The sequence below is a fragment of the Anas platyrhynchos genome, chromosome 1 (assembly GCF_047663525.1).
Source record: "Anas platyrhynchos isolate ZD024472 breed Pekin duck chromosome 1, IASCAAS_PekinDuck_T2T, whole genome shotgun sequence".
Taxonomy (NCBI): domain Eukaryota; kingdom Metazoa; phylum Chordata; class Aves; order Anseriformes; family Anatidae; genus Anas; species Anas platyrhynchos.
The window spans coordinates 34,894,062-34,915,932 of NC_092587.1; the positions used below are offsets into that span (position 1 = coordinate 34,894,062).

A 21,871-nucleotide genomic window follows, 5' to 3' on the forward strand; every position below is an offset into this window, starting at 1 on the left:
ATACTTTTGGACAGGCAAGGAAACATAGTGCTATAAGACTACTGCTACACCTAGCTGTATCATTCCAAATCATAAAATTTAATCACTGAAGATTTTCAGGCCAATCAAGTAACAAAAGATGATGGTAAAACACAATTGTAGCTGTTCCCCAGCTTCCAGACTTGCTCATATAAGTTAAAAGATAAATTCTGGCTACAAATTTTATTAGTGGTGAAAATGCAGAAAGGTGACTCCACCTTCACCTTTTCAATCACAATCAGCCACCCCAACAGCTTTTATTATCTGAGATTGATAGAGTGAATTTCAGAGTATCTGCAATGGTTATGTGAAGGGCTCCACTCTTCTTTCTCTGACAGATTTAGGCCATCTGAGCAGGTTTTCAAGTTTCTTCATCACCTCAGAGACCAAAATTAAAAAGGAGTTATGTGGCACTCAGGCTGAAATCCCTTCAGATTTCATCTTCTAGCAGAGAAACTGAACACATGGAGTTAACCATGAAAGAATATGATGCTATTTTAATAACCAACACTAACAAGACTGTTATCAGTTACAAAATTAGATGCATCTCTGTCCTGCTGCTGAAGCCCTTTAACTTTTTATTGAAAAACTACTATGTTACATCAATCTTAGAACAAATGCAGTAGCCAAGCCAACCCGGGCTAACAATTGGAAGACAGAAACTGAAAAGTAAGACAGAGAGGAGAGTCCCTGTTTTAAAATCCATTTTATATTTTGCTATACTTGATTCCTAGTATTAAAAATAACTATAATTTTATTCAGAACTAATTGCAGGCCATTTAGACCTGCCAAGGAAGCCTGGTGTTGAAGGTTTGTGTGTACAATGGACTGGCAAAATAATAGCTACACTCAAAGAGTAATAGAGACTTGAAATTATTCAGAGATGGGAAGAAATTCTCCCAGATAGTGAAGAGAAGAAAAATAGGCTTACTTCAGGAATCATGACAAGTTTATTGGAAACTTAACTGGTAAATTAAAACTCTTGTAGAAAATTACTACTATAAATTATTATGCTGGTAAGCCCAGAAAAAGAGAAAAGCAAGGAGCTGTGCTCTATTATTTCACCAGTGCTAAAGTAATCCAGCATTACTATTCATTTAACTTAGAAATCCAATTTTTGTAGAAGCATGTATTTCTAAGTATACAGTTCTTAACTGTTAGTATGAAGGTAATGATCAAAGACAATTTTTCATTCAATCACAGCCAAAAAAAAAAAAAAAAAGAGATTTGGTTTCATTTTTCTAAGTGTTTCTTGTACAGGAACCTAAGCTAAAGATTGCTTAAATTAAAAAAGGAAGGATGGGCACAATCTCTTCTTTCTCATTCTCCTCTTCTCCAATTATGGTCTTGTCTTCTTTTTTCTGACTGCTAGACAGTATTTACAATGGTTAAAAATGAACTAGCCTGAAACAAACCAAGGTTCCATGGAAAAGTTGTAGGCAGGCACTCTTTTCTCCAACGTATGGTTAGAGTTTTCTGGGAAACACAAATGAAATTACTTCAACAAACAAGAAAAGAGAATAAAATAGAAATAGAACAAAAGACAGAGGTCAGGGACAGTTTCTTTCCTCCAAAATGGGAACAACTGTTCAATATCTGCAAGTGTTAGCATTACGTAATTCCTCCTATAACAATGTTACGTGACACTCTGTCTACCACCATTGTTTCCAACAATCTAAAGAATATGACAAAGCAAGCAGCGTTTCTCTCACTGTCTCACTTTCTGATATCCTTCTTTAGTTAAAGCCTGTTCCTACTTGTTCTCTGGCTCCGGCCAGACCTGAAGTTCCTTAATAGAGCAACTTCACAAGAGAACTGCTGGGTAACAACTAAATGTCTTTATCAAGACTGTTGTCACTGGAGAACCTTAGCTGCAACTGATCAAAATAAAACAGAGAAAGTATTTACCCATTTTGCTATTTCCTTTTCTAGTGGGCTCCAATCACAGGCTTCTTATTTCATGGACAATTAAATGAGTTCAAGAATTCTCCTGAGATGAGGAGAAAGAACAGACTAAAAAGAACAAGGATTAAAAAATGAGAATTTCTACTAGAAACAATTACACTGTGGGAGCCAACATATCATTATGCAGTGAGCTCCAGCATTGGCTTTGCCTTCAAAACTAACAGCCATCTAATACCTGAAGCCCTCATGATGGGCCTGACTCATCATCCCGTGGCAAAGACCAACTAAGAAAACGGTACTTTGCCAACAAACAACAACCCCGAAGGTGGTATAACAGAAATGTACCTCTCTAAATCCTTATAATCTATCATTACTGTGGTCTGAACTCCACAGCTGAATCAGTAGTGTATTGTGTATACAGCAAAATTATGCATGTTTCTCTCTAGGTTTCTGTTGATAATGTAGACTGATACACACTAATTTTCTGAACGTCACATAGCTATTCAAATATAAGCAGTTAATAGCTTTCTTGGGATTGTTATACTTACTGTGACATAAAAGATTTTTGTAAGCAACTGGAAGTGCCAAATGTAAATAAAAAGAATAGATATATATATGCAGAGGCAGTGACTTTGAAGTCACGGTATGTGGGCCAGTAATTTGAAAGATGTATTTCCAGGTCCTAATAAATGCATACCTTCTGGTCAAGACCAGAATACCTATAGAATTTAAAAGAAACAGCTTCAAATTTTGTCTCCAGGAAGGAGGCCATGAGTTACCAACAAGTGCTTGAGTTATAATGCTGACAGAAAGACACACTGAGACTGAAATATACAACTCAGAATAGCTGTAGACATAAGGATTAAACAATAATTTGTTGGTTTTTTCCAATAAAATAGTAAAGTTTAGGTAGGATTTGGTACACTCAGACTTTTATCCTTTTGTTTAACTGCTGAGCAGTTCAGAGGTATACTTTTTTTTTGCTTAAAATATATGCAATATATATAAATGCAGCTTTGAATCGCCTTAATTGTTCACTGGTGAGAAATATCTCAGGTGACAGAATCAGGCCTGTCATGTTACTTTGCCAAGAAACCAGAAAAGTTTGCAACTGAACTGAAACAGTGCTGGACCAAAGCATTCCAGCTTCAAGAAAAATGAGGAAAGTGAAGCTGTCTACTGAACCACTTAACTGTGCACGTAACTATTCACTCAAAAGAGAATGGAAAGGCATCTAAAATGAACAACAGATAAACAGTGAACTTAGAGTGTCCATATGTATAACATGTATCATATGTATGTTGTACTCATTTTAACCCAGTATTTAATATGGTATTATTTACTGATAGTATTTACCGATTCAGATAAAAGAAATTCCCCCAGTAATATTTTGGATATTGTTCCCACAAAATAACTGTGAGAACCAGGCACTAGCTCTGTCAGGCAACAAAGGAAGGCTGTTAGAGACTTACTGTTACTGCTACTTGAACACAGGGTTCAAAGCTGAAAGATGAAAACTTTAAAATGTACATTTCTACCTGCTGCCATGGCAAAATCATGGACAAAGTTTCCTTCTGTCAATCATTTTCATATTTTGCTAAAGTGTAGCTCTAAGCAGCAGAGGGAAAAAAAAAAAAAAAAAAAAAAGATTAGAATTCATGGAAAAGTTATTGGGATTGTCACAAGCTAAGCTATTAGCAGAATGCATATGCATTTACAGCATTTAGTTCGTACCATTAACTAGATATAATTAACCACAATGACAGAAATGGGATTATATAGCCTAAACTAGTAGACATTATTGGATTTAATAAATACATTAATGTAATGTAAGCTATGAGCTACAAAGATTGAACTCACTCATCATCACTGAGTAATCTGCAATTTTTACAAAATTCTTATTAGATATCTACTTAATTTGAAAAATTATTCTAACAAATTGAATATTACCATTAATAAAAAAAGACGTGGGAACAACACACCAATTCCAAAATGACTACTTCCGTGCAGTATGTATGAAATATTGTTTGTGCTTGTGTTTAACTTAAGTTTTTCTCAAAATGTTCTCCTGAGCTGGAAGAAGGATATAAACTGATTTATTTATTTTTTTATTTAGTCAAAACAAAACCAAACTACTCACCCTTCCATGTATCTATTTTCATTTTGTGTGTCACATTAAAATAGCATATGCAGAAGTCATGTCTATATTATCGATGACAACATGGTGGCTATTGGACTGACATAATGGTCTTAAGGACCAAATATAAATATATTCTAATGAGATAATCCCTAGAGCATAGATATGGAGGAATGCTATATAAATAATGTCACTTCTATCACAGAATTGGTTTCAAATTAATTGTTTCTCTCTAAAGCTCTAATTATCTGGAGGAATGCAGTTAGTCAGAAAAGATGAAGTTTAAAAGAGCATAATGTTTAATAGCTCATTAAATAGAAAATATATTGTAAATTTGGGAATCAGAATGACTTGCAGCTAACTGTGAGATGATGGGTCATGGCATATGAAAAGAGACTTTTTTGGCAGGAAAGCAATTTGGTAATACTGACTGCAGACTACATTTACTTGACATTCGGAAAGATTATATGACACCAATGCAGATGAGATGAACAATGAAGAGAAAAGGACAGGCAAGGAGACCTAGAGGCAAAAAAGTTAGGTTATGAGTGTCTGGGTGGATGAAGAGGAAGAGGAGAATACAAGTGTCATTACTGTGGATTCAGTTTTTAAAGTGGGAATGAGAACAAAATTATTGAAGAGAGTGCATTCATGCAGCTGTTGCGATAGCTGTGTCAGCATTCTTGCCACACAGGGTTTTATTTAGGATTCATATAGGTGAATAATTAGCAATTCTATAATTTGTCTTCTGATAAAAAAACATAGTAACTGCTACATACTAGTTGCTCTGGATATGCTTTAAAAAGCACACTTCATTTTATAAGAGTGTGAAGTGTGTATTTGCCAGACATCAAATATGTATTTATAACAGATGCAACAAATCAAAGCAATGCCAAAGAAATTCTGAAACATTTAGGAATAATGCTAAAAACAAAAATTTAAAAAAAAAAAAATACATCACTGCCTCAAAGCAAAAGCTCAGAAAGGCTGAGCTAAGCTCAAATTTTCTCCTGATAGATTTCCACACAAGCAGTGACCCCAGCAATTACATGAAAGGATGCAAATATGATCAGAATGGAACAAGGCATCTGTGCAATTGCACATGACCAGCTTGGTCACAACCACATCAGGCCATGCAGGACACACTGACCTCCGCAAACATGAGAGCTAAAGCCCCATACATCCTCATCCTCACACAGTCATCTAAAAGCATGAAGTGATGTATTGAGCACTGCAGCATGTGGGCTCAGATTTCCAGATGAAGCACATGCATCTGAAAAGAGGAAGAGAGTTGCCCACAGTTACTTTCCTTTTTTTTGTTAGCTTTTGACCACAAGATTATCCATGGGGTAAAGGAAAAACTGGGGTACAATCACCAAGAATACTTCTATCAGATTATCATGTTTATAATCAGAAAATAATAAAATCATGTTGCCTTAAAGGAGAATGAATCCACATGGGAGGGAAAAAATGTTTCCTATAGCTGGAGTTCAGCCAGCGCCTGGATTCATGGCTACTTATTTCTTTGAGCATTACACAAATACCAGTGTAATGCCTTGGTTATGAAGGTCTGGACACTTTGGCTGTGTGTTTGAAGTATTATCTTAATTCCAATGTAAGCGATATCCCTCATGATTTTAGACTGAACAGAAAAAAAAGCAGGATCATATAATGAGAAGTGTCAGGCAACATTAACCATATTGGCTGATAACATCATATCTGAATTTATAGCATGTTATGTTAGCATACAAATACGATCTTTCTTGTCTTGATTCCAGTAGGCTTATATACCAGAACTTATCTCACTTTATTTACTACTGTTACCAGACCTCAAGAAAAATTTACCATCTTATTTAAATCATAGCTTATTTGTTATAATATATAGATTTAAAAAAAATAAAAATCAAATCAAAACTAAATAACCACAGGTAACACAGTCCAGAGAGACTATTCTTCTCCTGCTATGGCACAGAAACAGATCCTTTTTCTGCAGTTAAGCTTTAAACATGACCTCATTTCTTGCAGGAATACCATAGCCTGATATACTTTGTCAGAAAGTGATATTTTACTTCAGCACCATGCCAGTAACATCACATTTGAAGAATTACATGACTGTAATTGTAGTTTCTAATGCTATAATACAGGGTAGGTACTTGCAGCACCTTTCTGAGAATGACCTGCTGATATGCAGTCTCTGTTCTGAATATAACGGGATTGGATGTTTATAGAAGGTGTAGGACTGACAATCCATCGAAACAAAGCTCAAGTCTTAAATTTATACCCAGAATACAGACACAAACATAGCCGTTTCAGCAGCACCCCACCCACATGCCTTCAACATCGATCACTCCGAGCAGTTGGCAACATTTATTCAGGCTCGCTTCAGAAAAGTCTGCAAGCACATAATTAATTTGACTAGTCCCATTGAAGCTACATGCTTGCAGCTGAAATGCCTTGCTTGATCAGAGCTCGGTTTTTGCCTCGCTGTGCACACAGCAGGTGCACATGATCATTTTTGCCAGTGGTGACTTTTGTGGCTTGGGCAGTTGTACACTAAAATCCAAGCTAAGACTACTGACTCGTTTCAGATAAACCATGAAACAAGCTTCAGATGGTACTAACGCTCATCCATTGCTGGAAAAGATCCAAATTTCAAAGACTGCTATATACAAACAGCACAGAAAACTGCTATCTTTCCTGAGAGCTACCAAGCCATTGTGACGTACTTTGCATGTCATGAAGTCCAACGATACACCAGCTAGTAATGACTTAGGGTTAAGCGTAGAACTCAAAAGGCCAAATGGATATCTTACACAGGAACAAACACGAGAGAAGTCTCAAATGGAAGGGAGTCTAGTGTGTGGTTTTAACCCAGTGCTCACAGATCCCCCATTTGTGTTGCCATGCATCAGGAGGCACCCAGCCTGCACATCAGAGGCTTTGGGACAGGTTCCCTCATATGTGGTGTCCTTTGGTGAGGCAGAAGTCACGGGGGGAGACTGTAACCAGGAAGAGTGACCCATATAAATGTGCTCAGAGGAGCATGAAATGCAGCCTGGTGATCCAGGGGCAGCACTTTATCTTCTGCCCCATTCCATGACGTGACAAGTAAGAGACAAGCAGAGAGCCACACAGCTAACCAGTTTGTGGTGAGATGGGCTGGAGGCCACTGCTCTGTCTTATCAATATGGGATGGAGAAACTGCAGTGGGGGAGCATGAGGAAAAATCTGACATGGGAGCATCACTGCGAATGTGAGAGACTTGTCAGGTCTGTGCTCCCGTCTCCAAAGGAGCTGGTGTGAGACTGTATGTTACTGAGAGATTTATTTTAAAATGCATTATATCATTCTTAAAAAAAAAAAAAAAAAAAAAAAAAAGCAAAACCAGAATGCTAGACTATTACAGTCTCGTTCTAATAAGCCAGTCAAAATATAGACTACTGCGTTTGCACCTCCTTGCATTTCGAAAAGGAAATTGCTTTATCGGATCAAGCCAATGGTCCGTCTAGTCCTGTCCCTCATCTTCAATAGTGGCTGTTAATATAACAACAGAGGCAAGAAATTTTCCACACAGCAAGAGGCCAGCATGTTACCAAAAAGAAAAGTTTGGTTATTTATTTCAAAAATGTTTCGCACTAAGCAGCTCATTTCTTAATCATTTTGTTATTTATACAACCAAAGAGGTTTATTGAGCCATGCTCATGCATTTATTAGCTTGCAATGTTTGGCAATCTAAAGCACCTTTTGCAGCTTTCGTTCAGATTCATGATTTAAGCATAGATTACCAAACAACTAAGAGTCTTAAAAAAAAAAAAAAAAAAAAAAAAAACTCTGTGTGCTTTCATCTATGTGCTTCCCTGTACTATGGCTCTCCCCCCGGCATTGTTAGAGGGATGCTTGCAGTAGAGGAGGCTGTATGCAAGGCTGTCCTGGTGCAATGAGACCTGTGTTCAGGTTTCCTATTACAAGATCAGCAAGATGTGAAGTGGGGTTACTCGAAAATGTAAGCCATTAACATAGTTCAGATTATGAGGTCTGGTGAGCTTTAAACAAGGGACAAACCCAACTTCCCAATTTTTATACATGCAATTATATACACGATTGCTTCTAAATCCATACAAAGCATTTTCTAGTGCTACATCAAGCAATAGCTACTGCTACAATGCTTTCTACAAATCAGTATTCCAACACAGCAAAACAAGAAAAAGCTAAGAAAGCTTTTTTTAGTGACTCTTTCCCATTTTATTTGAGTATGTACTGTCCTGCCACAACTCGTACTGTGAAGTATTGTCTTTATTTTTTCTCTCTTCTTTGAAAATGTTTTTCAAAATACACTGTATGAAAGAAGCTCTATAAAAAAAAATGCCTTGAACTGTTTATCTTAAAAATGTGACTCTTTTTCCAGTAGCAGTAGGAAAAAGTACATTAGGTGGCCATTATTATTTTGTCTTCTCTTTTGATAAATAACTGACTCTGTATGGTAAATAAGAATGGCTGGCAATGCTGTATAAAGAATCAAAGCACAGAAATCACTACCTTTCCAAGTTGTACCCAGAGCAAAAGGCAACAGCTCTGTAGCTGTCACCAGGAAAATGAATGACATTATTGTTGATGTTTCCACATTCATTCCTCTGCCTGATGAGTTTTATATATCTGACTTAGTTATGAGGAATGTTTTGAAGTATATACTGATTGCTCACAAAACTGAATAACTGGGCCAAATTCCCTGCTGAAACAGCTCCAACACTGTGCTTCTGTATTTAAAAACTATTTCAAATCCATTTACAATTGATTCTGTGAAGCTCAGTACAGTATGTAAATGTTTTCTCACCCTAAAAAAAAAAGCAAGAGAAATCCTTTTTTAAGGGCACACTTAAATTCAGTGATCTAAAGATAATGGAGCAAATCTCCAGCTGCTTTAAAATGTCAGAGCTTCAACTATTTCAATGGAGCAAGGGAAATCCACATCAGTTGAGGACGCCCCTCTTAACACATAAAAATTGTCATGAATGGGGACAGGTCAGTGTTGAGCTCTGCTGACACAGGAGGACCCTTCTGTTATATTCATCCAAACCCAACTTTTGTCTCAATCCCTTTAAAATTCAGCATTTCAAAAGAAAAATGGAAAATGCATTTTCAAATGAAAAGCACTTGCTACCTGAATTATCTGGAGCTGTACTAAAATCAATGGGAGAAAGACAACAAACATGTCATTTGAATGAGATATTTAAATACAGACTGTAAATATGAGACTGAACATTAATTAATTAGATTTGTGGAGTCTTCACTTGCTGTAGCCTTTGTATCATCATGCAGTCTTTGTTTACTTTCATTTATTTTCTTTGTTTGATGACGTTTGACTAATAAATACATTGATGAATTGCTTCAGCAAATGCCATCCATATATCACAAAAATAGAATGTACTCAGTGTTTCTGGCACAGTGAGGCTAAAGGATTTGTTGTTGTTTGAACTTTCAGTACATGACAAAGGGAATACTACTGCTGTGCTGGATAAACTTTCTGATTTTTGTTTTAATTTTCAGTGAACAAACAGCTGCAGAATAATGTGACTTAATGAAGCATCTCTAATAAAATACTGCAGAAGTTAAAACAGGGACATAGAACTGCCTGCTCACTGATAGTTGTACTATTCAGAACAGTTTTTCAAGATGGTGATCACCTTTTTGTGTAGATGTACAGTATTAGGTAATGTGATTTTTCTGCCTTGCAAAGTCAGTGATTTCCTTTAACATGATAACTATTTAGCATTTTTCTATTACTTATTTATAGTAAGTAAAACATATGATATAATTAATGCAATATATTGCTAATACACTATTTATGCCTCACACAGGTTGGCAAACAGTAATACAGCCTGCAATAAATTTGAGTGCAAAGATGTTCAGATCTAAAAAATTCCATAGTATGTTTTGCTCATCAGAAACACAGAACCTGCATTTGTAAAGAGGTCCTTTATCAAGCCTGTCATCACCTGTGATGAAATTACGGAACTTCTTGGCTGCTGCATGTTTTTCTGCTGTCACAATTCAGTGTAAAGTATTATTTGCTTTATGTAAATCTAGACGGGGTTCAATGAATCATCACTTTGCAAGTTGCCAGTAAAGCAATCACCAATACCCATCTGTAGACACATCCACTTACTTCCGCACAGAACTAGTTATTCATGTATTCCCCACCAGAATTCTCAAGTGCATCACAAGCACCTACATGAGATCTCTCTGCTCATAGGAAGAGAAGGAGGAAAAGGTTACTTGGTCTCATATCTGGTATGATAAAAGACACTGCCACATTAGACGTCATTCTCTGATTAAAACCGTCTGACAGGAATCAAGATTTTATCTCAAAGTCACCCACTACCAGTAGCATATCTAAAATTAATACCACATTTTTGAAAGCCCCCTTCTGTTCAGACAACATGTGGAAACACTGAATAGTAATCCTGATCTGCAATTAACTAATTGAGCCAAGCTTTCCACTAAAATTGTGGTACTTGTATAGTTTATAACAGTAGCAGTACTGTAGTTTGGGGAATCAGGACTTTATGAAACCAAAAAACACATAGCTTTCAATATTGCCTCAGCAGTATCAGCTCCCCAAAATAATTTTTTCATAATGAAATTTATATGAATTACTTTACTACTTTTAATTACGCACAAAATAAATTAGAGACATCAATATGAAATGACTGTGCAATTACTGAGAAAAAGTGTAAGAGATGTAACCCTTGCAACCCCTGATAAAAACGCCTCTTTCCCAACTTCAGTTCAGCTATATTCACAGTACCATTGAACTGCTCGTTTTTAGTGCGTACCTTATGCTACAGAAAATAATTTTAATTTATCAATTTGACATCACTTAGGTCAGCCCATAAAGCAGCTTTGAAGTGTTAAACATATAGCAGGCTGAATGCTAATGTCTGAAGCCACTTGGTAAGACAGAGAAACCAGATAACAATTATCATTTAGTCAATAGTCATTTAAATGTATCCAGTGCTGCGAGAAGACCCTAAGACCCCGAATGCTTTATGGGGCTTCCAGGGATAGGGGCTGAGTATGTTTATTATTCAAATTGGCTGTTCTTCAAGAGTCAAAGCCCCGTTCCTTAAATACAGAGCTGGAGCCTGCTGGGGGGGACACTGGTGGCAGTGAAGTGCTTCGTGCCTTAAAAAAATACTGACAATCTCCGAGCAAAAGCTGGAAAGAGACAACTGTAAGTACACATACAATTTCAAGTGCTTCAAGCAATGATTTTAACTCCTGGTAAGAATGAACCACACAGCAGGGACATGAATGGCAACTCCTAACCAGGCAGTGCAAGCTAGTGCTTTTTATCCTTTGCCCAGATAACGGGGTGTCCGATCCTACAGTTCAAGGGAACAAAGCGGGTTATTTTAAAACTCACTCTTGCAAAGCTATAAATGGCAGGGAGCAAGGGAAGAGCCTTTCCACTGCAGAATACCGAACCTGTGGTGTATTTAGGAGGCAAATGAGTTCCCTGAAATGGAAAGAAAGCCACGCAGAGGGGCTGCATGCCCTACACACCACAAGTTGGGGAGCGCTACACACGGAAAGGGAGTCAAGACCCATCTCTTGATCGCTCCTGTTTTAAAGGATTCTCAAGGCGACTCCACGCTCTTTTAACCCCTGTCTGGAGCCGTCCGACAAAGCGTCCGGTCTCTGAAACCCCAAGTCCCCGGGGGCGCAGCGAGTGAGCGCCCACCCTTCCCTCACGAGCAGCGGGGCTGACAGACCCCTGGGTCCCCCAGCCCCCGCGGGTGAGGTACTTGGCCCGAATAAGAAGACCCCAAAGGATGAGGGAAAAAAAAAATAAATAAAAATAAAATAAAAATAAAACGCGGTGGGAGGGCGGCAGCTGACCCCCTCAGCCGGCCTCCCGCAACTTTGGGGCCCCACGGTGGTCGGCTCACCTACCTGCAGCCCCGCTCCGAGCTGGCAGCACCCCGCGAGCGGCCGCCTCCCGGCGAGGGGGAGCCCCGGCCTCACCGCCCCGGCATCGCCGGCGCCCGGGGGCATGGAGCGGCGCCGCGCCCGCCTCGGCTCCCCTTGGCTCGGCTCGGCACGGCTCGGCACGGCACGGCACGGAGGGGAAAGGCAGGCAGGCAGGCGGCCGTCGGTGCCCGGCTGTCCCCCGGCTGTCGGGGAACGGAGCGGGAATCCGGCTGGGAGGATGCGGGAGGGAAGGCGAAGTGCGTGGGGAGGGAGGGGAGACCCGAAGTGGCTCGGAGTATTTAAAAAAATAATAATAATAATAAAATAATCAAAACACGGAGAGGAGGAGGAGAAGTAGGGGCTGGCTGTGGGGCGAGGAAGTCCTGCAGCCTGGTGCGGCTCCGGCCCCTCCGCCAGCTGCGTGCGGTCCCGATTCAGCCCCGGCGGCGGAGGACGGGAGGAAAACCCGCGGCGTCCTGCAGCAATCCCTCCGTTCCCGCGGCTCTGATTGGCCTGCCTTCCCCACACGGCTCGCCTTCCCCTCCTGCTGCCTCCTTCTCCCTCTTGGGAAAAGTAATTGGAGAGCCGGAGCTTCACCTTCAGCACCAGCAGCAGCAGCAGCAGCTCCGCGCAGGGGCCGCCCAGCCGGGGGGCGGAGGGGGAGCCCGCCCTGCTCCTGCTCCTGCTCCTGCTCCTGCTCCTGCTCCTTCCCCTTCTCCTTTCTCCGCTCGTCGCCCCCCTGCCGAGCCCGCTTGGAGAGGGTCTGGCAGGCTGCGGGGCTCCGGCCGCCTGCCGCCCGCCCCCACGGCTCGGCTGGGCTCGGCACGGCTCTCCCTCCCCTCCCGTGCCCACCCTTCCCTTGCCGGGCAGCGGGCGGGGGGCTGCCAAGTTTCGGCACACACACACGTGGGAGGCGGCGGGGAGAAGAGGGGCACCCCCGCACCTCCCCCGGGACCGCCGCGATGGGGACACGGGGACGGGACGGGCAGGGGGGAGCCCGACGGCTCCCCCGGGGCGCGGGGCAGGGGTCGCGGCGGCTGGGGCAGGGGCAGGGGCAGGGTAGGGGCAGGAGGGACGCGGCGGCGCCGGCAGCCAAAAGCTGGACTGTGTCTCCCTCCAGAGGGAGAAGGGAGGCACTCCCGGCAGCGGGGAAGCCCGCTTTCCCCCGGCGGTGCCTGCCCGTGGGCTCCCGGGCTGGCTCCGTGCTGCCGGGCTTGGGGGGGTTTTAGGGGAATTTGTTAGGGGTCAGAGCCTGAAGGGCTCTTCTCCTCCTGCCCAAAGCCGGGAGAGCCCAGCGGTGGCTCGCCACGGCTGCTGATGGATGGGGGAAATGGTGGTGGCTGAGGATAAGTGAAAGCGCAGCTTGCTCCTTTACTGCAGCGTGGTTTGAGCCGTCTGAAGGGGGATGCAGAGAAGTGGAGGGGAGGGGGCCAGAGGTGGGCAGAAAGGGCCCTCAGTCATTCCAGTGATATCAAACAGAGGGCCAAAGTCTTGCTGTTCTCCCAGAATGCTTGTCCATTCCTAGGTTAAAATGGGAATGAATGCATGTTGGATTAAGTAGTGCTGATATACTTAATTATCCATCGTCTTTATATACATGTATATATTGTAATTTGCATAAGCATATTTTTCAGAAAAGAAGCCTTTGTTGAGCCTTTAGCTGTCATCCCGTCTTGTATGATGCTGATGGTCAACTCTGAGAAATGGAAGAGGGGAGTGAAACACTCTCCTGATTGTTATTCTTCACGCTAGAGTTTTTCTGTGTGAGTAAAGATCTGCAGAATGTTTGATTTTCTTTTTTTTTTTTTTCAAAGCAAATACAGACCTAAAGGTCCATGCAATCAGAAAGAAAAGTCAAAATAAAGAAAGAGTAAGGATGTTGACTACCTGGCACACAAGTAGGACAAAATACAGAGGCTGGTGTGGGAAAGGTTGCCTGGAAAATAACCTGGTGTGTGGTTGTCACAAACACTCTTGCAGCAGGCACTGCAGTACACATGCCTGGGTGTGTACTGGAGCCAAATTAAAAGCCTGTTTGGTTATAAAGATAAATGTGGTCTTACCTCATTCATTAGAAGCTGATACAATAACATCACACTTTCCCTAGTCAGTGGCTGTGTTTCTGCAATCACAAGCAGCTAAAACAACACAGAAGGAACTGAAACCAGATATGCAATTAGCAACGTAATTTCAGTATGTTGAGATAGACCAAAAATAATGTGAATCCACTGGGGCCAGATGCTCCTGTCCCACAAGTGCAAAATAACGGAGGACCCTGAATATGTAATAGAATAGGGTAGCTTTTACTGTCGCATGGGTCAATGTAGGGCCACAAACACTGTTACTAGATTAAAAGTAGCCCAAGTACACCAAAAATGCAACTACAGCAGCTAAAATGCAGCTACAGCAGCTACTGCACTTCAGACATAGCTAGCACCTTGTAATTATAGGAGCACATAGACCTATATTAGCTGCATGTATCATTACCCTGACTGTGTATGGTGAGACCAGAGAATACTCAGTAGTTTCATGCTGCTGCCCTGCTGTTACAAGAATTATGCAAACACATCTGAGACACAGAACTATTATAACCTAGTTAAAACAATACCAACAGGTCACATAAAAATAAATAAATACAAGGGGAAAAAAAAAAAAAAAAAAAACATACAAAGCAATGGATAAGTGACAACTTGTTCTGGATAATGTAATTATTTTTTATAGTGTGATGCTGCTGCACATGAGCAGTTGATCACTTTGCCTGACACGTGAAATTCTGAACATGTGCACAGTATTCAGGCACAGGTTGCGTGACACCATGCAGGAAGATGTTCTTTCAGGAAGATGTGCTTTCAAAAGCTTTTCTATGTACTTTCATACTAAGTCCAACACTCCTGGGAAGAACTGAAATGATCCATTACACCTATGCAGTACAGCTGGTTTTACAGATGCCTACTTAGTAAGTCTGACTCATCTCCAAAGGTGCATTTGTGCATGCTGTACATACACAATATGATAAATTTACCATTTTCTGGAAATACCAGATTGGCTGTCTTTTTCCTACGCGGCCTGTATTTATATCTTTCTGACTGGAAAATCCCCAACAGAATGCTGTGGCCTTAGAATGTAGCCCAGTTACAAAACACAGTTATTGTATGAATGTCCTCTCTCTCTTTCTTTCCTCATTTTGTTTAGTTTTTGAGTTAGTGTCACTACATCTTACTTTTCATCACTTTGTAGGGCTCTTCTACACACTGAAAGAAAAGTATAAAACATAAAAATGGGCATTGGCACTCACAACAGGTGTAATATTTGGAACAACTTCAGCATTTTCATTTGAAGAGGAACATCAGAGCATAAAAAGCAGGGAAATAAACATTTGTTTCAGAATGTAATAGTTGTATATATGTTGATCTAGTATATTTTTATATGTTCATTTTACCCAGAGGCAGATTTGTTTCTGAGCTTCTAAGCGGTGGAAAAGAAAATGTATATGTTGGTAGACACATGTAGATTTTGCCTCTAAGAACTGATAAGTTCACTAATGTCTACCCACAAGTTTGATCCTTTATCTTCACCATGAGATCCTTCCCCTCTCTTTACCCACCATGCTAGTAACTTATATTAATTAAAAGTGCCAGTGATGGCATTGCTTTTTAGATTAGTAGTTAGGTTGTCAGTTTCTCATTTGGTTCATAAAAAAATATTTTTTTACCTGGGCCTTCCATTGAGTTATAGGTAGTAAGATAAGCAGGAACACCTCAGCATAAGAGACCTACAGTGTCTTAGAGTCTGATGTACAGCATCAGATGTCCCATTTTGATCCCTCTTGAGTGTCAGTGCTCTCCCCCCAATGTATTTGAATGCTCCCCACAGTTTAGTGTACCTGCTGGGAGTGTTTCCACTCTGTCTTGGAGGTTGTTAGTGAGGACTGTAAGCAGATCGACTCCAGTATTGAACGCTGAGAAATGCCACAAGTGACTAGCTACTGTTCATTAAGCCTGGCACTTCAACCAAATTACACCCACATTATAAGATATCCAGTACACATCTGCCCAATTTGGTTGCAAGGATGTTATGGTAGACCATGTCAAAAGCCTCATCAGAGTAAAGGCAAACAGGCACTGTGGTCCCCTGCCCCTCACTGCCAGCCATTTCATTGTAGATTTTCCTTGTTAAATCTGTATCGACTATTCCAAATCACCTTCTTGTCCTTCGTGTGCGTGGAAATGTCTTCCAGGATAATTTTCTCCATCACCTTCCTGGCAGCTGACCTGTAGTTCCCCACATCCTCCTTGCCTTCTTGAAAATGGGCACATTTGCCATTTTCCAATCATTTCGGGTCTTCCCCTGTCATCATGATGACAGATGATAGAGAGCAGTCTAACAGTGGCATCAGCCACTTGGATGCACTCAGTGCACCTGGTCCCATAGACTACTTTAAGTCTATTTTTTTTAAGAGGGCTGTGTTCTTCCTCTATCAGAGGTGGTGCTATGCTCCCCCAAACTCATCCTCAAAAACAAAGATTAAGAAATCCTGGGGTGAATGCTGTTTGTCTGACATTTTGCATGGAATATGATGCAAATGGGTCTTTCTTCTTATACTGTTTCATCAAAAAGAGCAAAATTCCCCAGGCTGTAAGCACTGTAGCTATTTCAAAACAGGGATGCTTCCTGCTACTACTTTGTAAAGCACGTAAGCTCCCTAAAGGGGAAAGATTTTAAAATGTTCACTACTCATTTCTCATTTGCTACACCTTGTCAAGTCACCAGTGAGCTTTTCTTTTTTAGGCCTTTTATATATCATCATAAGGCACCTTACTTTCTCCATGTGTTAGAGACCCTGTGCTGCCAGCTGCAGCTTTTGAGTCTTGCTCTGGGTGAGGCACATACCAAAAAGTTAGGTGTTGACATATTTTGTGTAGTGGCTCCAAAACTTTCCTGAATCTATGTAAACTACATGGGAAAAGGAAAAAAAAATCTGAACAAAATCAGATATGTTGATTATATCACTTGCTTGATTACCTTATGTATTCAATAAGCAGTGTGTCTGTACTTTATTACACCAAAAGACTACAAGGCCACCCGTATTGCACAACAAAGAACATGCCAAGAACATTAAGTGTAGTGCTGGTTGCCTATTTAGAGATAGAGTACTACTCATGAGCTTTGGAAAAGCCCAAAATTATATTGAGAAAGAAATTGTGAGTCATTTTTCCTTTTTTTTTTTTTTTTTTTATGACTATTCCCCCTCCTACATCTGTGGGACTCAGCAGGAAATAGAAACAAACATTAAATCAGGCATCTGAAGAAATAAATTGGGGCAGGGGGGAGGGAAGAGGAAAATGTTCATACACATCTGGCCCATAGTTGAGTTAGAATATAAGTACTCATTCATTGCCCTTATATGCATTTGTCTTAATCTGATACAATATGGAAGTTCCCATTTTACTGTGTATCAAACAGCATGAGCCCTTACAGCCATGCTTACAAAGAACGTTTTACCCCTGGTTAAACATATGTTAACTTTGTTTCAATTTTATATTAAAGGTTGCATTATACACAAAATGGTGGGGAAAAAAAGGCAATTTTTTTAATTTAAAATTTTGCAGAAAAGTGATGGGCAGGCCTCCTTACCTAATGAGATTTTTGTGCCATTTTGAAACAAATATAATTATTTCCAGAATTTATGTCTTCAATTATTTTTATGAATTAATTATGTTTATATAATTAAATTATATTAAAGGAAAGGAAACCTTGTGAAAACAGAAAGTAAAGCAGACCACGAGTAGGAATGATAAGTAAGGATCAGGTTGATTTTACAAAATGAATCACACTATTTTTTTTCTGAAACCTCTTTACTGGGGGTAACATATGTTGGCAGATTTGGAACTCATCTACAAGAAGAATTACACTTCACTTTAGAGATCCATAGTGCCATTTATTATCTCATGATTTAGCATTTTCTAATCTGTGTGGTGTCATTTTCAAAACAGGCATCACAAATTCTGGTAAAAAAGGTGTCAAAGCTTATTAGCCCAGTAACTCAGTTCCCCCATGATGGGCGATAAATTAGGGGTCTGTCAGATGTGTTGTTTGCCCAAAAAAAAAAAAAAAAAAAAAAAAAAAAAAAAAAAAAGTCATTGTGAACTTACTTGGGTTATTTTTCCTAGAGAAATAATGCGGTCTGTTTTATAGTTACAACACAGTCTTTCCAATAATATCGTACAAAGTTCAGTAAGGAAATTTAGTGAAGGATACAGTGCATTAAATAGGAATAAGTTGTTCTGTCTCAATATTTCTTTCTGATTTAAAGTTTTTCTTACTCTGAATTTTAAACACTTACATTTTAATAAGGAAAGGAAAATTACACTCAAGAATGTGCTAGGCTTGTGTTTGTGCATTAAAAAACATTAAAAGATGCCTTAAAGGTTATTATAGGCTTTGCATTTTATGGCATTTTAATAGTAAGGCAAAAAGAGGTGTATTTTGGTATCATTTTTCTGAATCTTGAGTACAGGCAAAAGTAGATCTTCTGAGAGTGAAGAGCAGAAGTACTGTTTTTTAGAATATTATCTACTGAATTTATTCCAAAACAGCATGTAACTTGGGGGGAAGAAACCAACACAAGAGCAGACTATTATAATTTTTAAATGTTCTGAATTGCAGATTTTTAAGACATTTTCAAAACCAGAACCACTAAAAAGGAAGCACTTTTTTAAGGGGAGGGAGGGGAGGAATTAAAGAATCGTTCTACTTGGCTGAGGACAAGCAGCTATTAATTCAGCATGAAAAAGTGCCTCTGATTAATGAAGAATCAAAAAAAATAAGCTTCATTTATGTATAAAGTTACATTTTTCTACTTAGAGTAGCTATACTTTTCAATGAGATTACAAATGTGTAGCTGGCGGATTGCATAGTAAACAGCCTGAATATACGGCATCTCTCTTTGTATAAATATGAAAGAAAGCTGGATGTACCTAGAGAGGATTACTGCCACTTAGATCTCAGGATATGCAGGGCTAGGAAGTCCTATGCCAAATGAACTCTGCCTTCCTCCTTCATCAAATACGTGGTAGGAAATGCTAAAGGATGTGTGGCTTTGAGTTTTTCTGCTTTTGTGGCTCTTATTGTCTGATTCCTTTGAAGGGAGTAAATTTGTGCTCGGCAGTCCTTCCAATTAACCTTGGCTTATTCACAGCTCAGACTACACGACGGCAGTGCTGTGATGCCTCGATACACAGCCTCCCTCTGGTGTTACAAACAAGTCCATACTCACCTGACTGAGGTGAAATTAATACCTGGTTACCCACATTAAAAAGCCACAGTTAGAGGGACAGAAATGTCCCCACTTGACTCCCTGTGCCATGTGTGCCCCTGCCTGGGGCAATCTGCTGAAATGCTCACCCTGTGGGATCGGCTGCTGCAGGGCTCCACCACCTGCAGGATGGCCTCATGTAGCACAATACCAGCTCAAATTCCCATTTGTTTCTCACCCGTGGGGCATGGTAAACATAAGACTAAATCTCCTGGTTTGATCTCAGCTGAGGGTAACACTTATTTTCTGAAATCCAGCCCAAGAATGATGTAAGGATGGTGAGCAATAATTGCTGGAGCCCTAGTCCTGGGAGGTGCATCTTGCATGGTCATGAGAATCATTTCGACATTATTGTTCTGACCAATGCTTAACCACTTATATTAGTCTTCTAAAATATAGCTTAGAACTAATCATTTCTGTGTGTCCTTTGCAGGCCAGATAAATTTACAAAAATCAAAATGGGTTGTTTTTGTGTTTGTTTTTTTTTTTTTTTTCGTGTGCTCCAGGGCACGCACACACATAGCAGCTGCAGTGACAGCCAGGTATGCTGGGATTCAGCACCTGGAAATAGACTCGGTGCTCAGAGCTCAGCGTGGAAAAAGCTTGTTTTCTGGAGCATTTCAGAGGTGTCTTGGACAGAGATGCACAGAAGGCACAGTCTAGGAAAGCAGACTCTGCCTCTGCTGCTAGAATGACAAACCCACTGCGGAAATCTTCTTGGTTTTCCTCCCACTTTAAGCTCCATGGCAGATCAGTCCTTCCCTGCCTGATTCCAGAATTACCTCGTTATCCACAAGTGCCCTGGTTTTCACTGGCGTTAAGCACCCAGAAATGTCAGAGAACCACGTAGAGCTGGGGAGGGTGGGGGGAGGACGACAAGACACACACGTCTGGAAAACATATATATATAATTAAGAGAGTAATTGAAAGATTTTGCCGCTAGATGTCAGCAGGCAGAGCACAGACCCGACACACCACCTTAGCAAATCTTGGAAAAGGGTGTTTCAATTCTCCTTCCCCTTCCTTCTCCCATCCTCCTCTCCTAGCACATATATGCATATACACATAGGAAGAAAATCACCTAGGGAATACTTCTTTTTGGTTTATTTTTTTCATTGTAATCATACACAGATAAAAAACAGAATATCTAATACCCAGTTATGCTTGAAAGAAGGGGCAAAGAAAAGAGTTGGCTAAAATTTGCAGTGGCTAAACAAACTGAACAATAACAAGCTCTCTGAGCTCTGGAGTTAATGAAGACTTGCTTCCTATGGGTCTTATCCTATGGTTAATTGAAGCTTTTCCTGTGCTGGGGAACTTTGAATTTACTTTTTTTTTTTTTTTTTTCCTGTAGGATGATCCCAAGGAGCAGCTCTTCAGAGACGCATTTGTGTCTTTTCTCTCTTCTTTCCGAGCATCTTTTCTTATTGCAACTGAATAGCTTTAAGACTGCTACCCATCTTTCAGATGTTTCAGGTGGGGTTCCAAAATGCACAAACTTTGCTTCCATAGGAAACCTAGCAAAAGAAAATGCAGACTGCTTAATCTGTTACACACTCAGACTTACAAGGCCATTTATTTTATAGTGTAACTTTGTTAAAATTACTTAACACCTGAACTTGCACTGTCAATTTAAGTGTTCCACTAAATTTTCTGATGATTCCTCATTTTTCTACCCAATTACGACTTTATGGAATGTGCCTGAATTGACCATTTAGTCTTTGCTGATGAAACCCTAGTTCCTGTAACTGCATGTTAGTGGGTTACCTCTCCTTTTTTCTGCCTTCTTTAAAAAGTAAAAAATAAAAAAATAAAAAAGCAGATAGCATGAAATGCTATTGTTTACATCAAGTTTTGACATTCCTCCAGTGCGGTGAAACAGGCAGCACTGATAACAGTGAGAGAATACCAGATTGGCCTCCTCTGTGTGCTAAACTCCAGCTAAACTCCAGAATTTCTACAATTATTCCAGAGAGAATAAGATTAAATGCTCAGCATTTTTCTCTTATTGCAGGCTTATGCTTACTCCAGCTCTTTTTGATTGTATGTATTTTTCTATGTTAAATTAATGAGCTTTGCTTTATTATCCTATCACATTTTAAGCTTTGATTAGTCTAGCTCTTAAAATGTACATAAAAAGAGTTTGATTTTATTAGCTATTATTTAAATGATCACCTTAAATTAATCCCTTTGTAGTGTGAAGCTGTTTTTGTTGCATTACAATGGCTGCTTATCCTTCCTGACCTGAGATTATGTAGCATCATAAAAATTTAGCAACAGATTTTAAAAATTAAAGGGAAATTTTATGAAGCACGAATGATAGCCACGCAGATTCATTTATACTAGCCTATAATAATGATTCCTTCTGAGCTATTTTTATGGAAAAAGGTCAATGCTATGAAAACTTAGAAGGTAAGGTTTTAACATGACTGACATTTTAAACAAATTTCAGCAATTTTACGTTAAAATATCATTCTCAGCAGATTGATTCAGAGCCATTTTCTGGTAACACAACTACACAATTA

The 21,871-nt window shown here is 40.0% G+C and overlaps 1 protein-coding gene across 6 annotated transcripts in view; it reads right to left on the bottom strand.

Annotated features, from left to right (window-relative positions):
* Positions 1–12,788, bottom strand: part of TAFA2 (TAFA chemokine like family member 2) — a 198,019-nt gene extending 185,231 nt beyond the window's left edge. For 2 of the 6 annotated variants that reach the window (XM_072034327.1, XM_072034332.1), the window contains exon 1: positions 12,014–12,786. The gene's annotated coding sequence lies outside the window, so the exon portion shown is untranslated. Of the gene's footprint in view, positions 1–12,013 lie in introns of all 6 variants that reach the window. The other 4 variants (XM_027456517.3, XM_027456549.3, XM_072034317.1 and 1 more) reach the window with 4 other exon arrangements.
* Between the last annotated feature and the right edge of the window lie 9,083 nt (positions 12,789–21,871).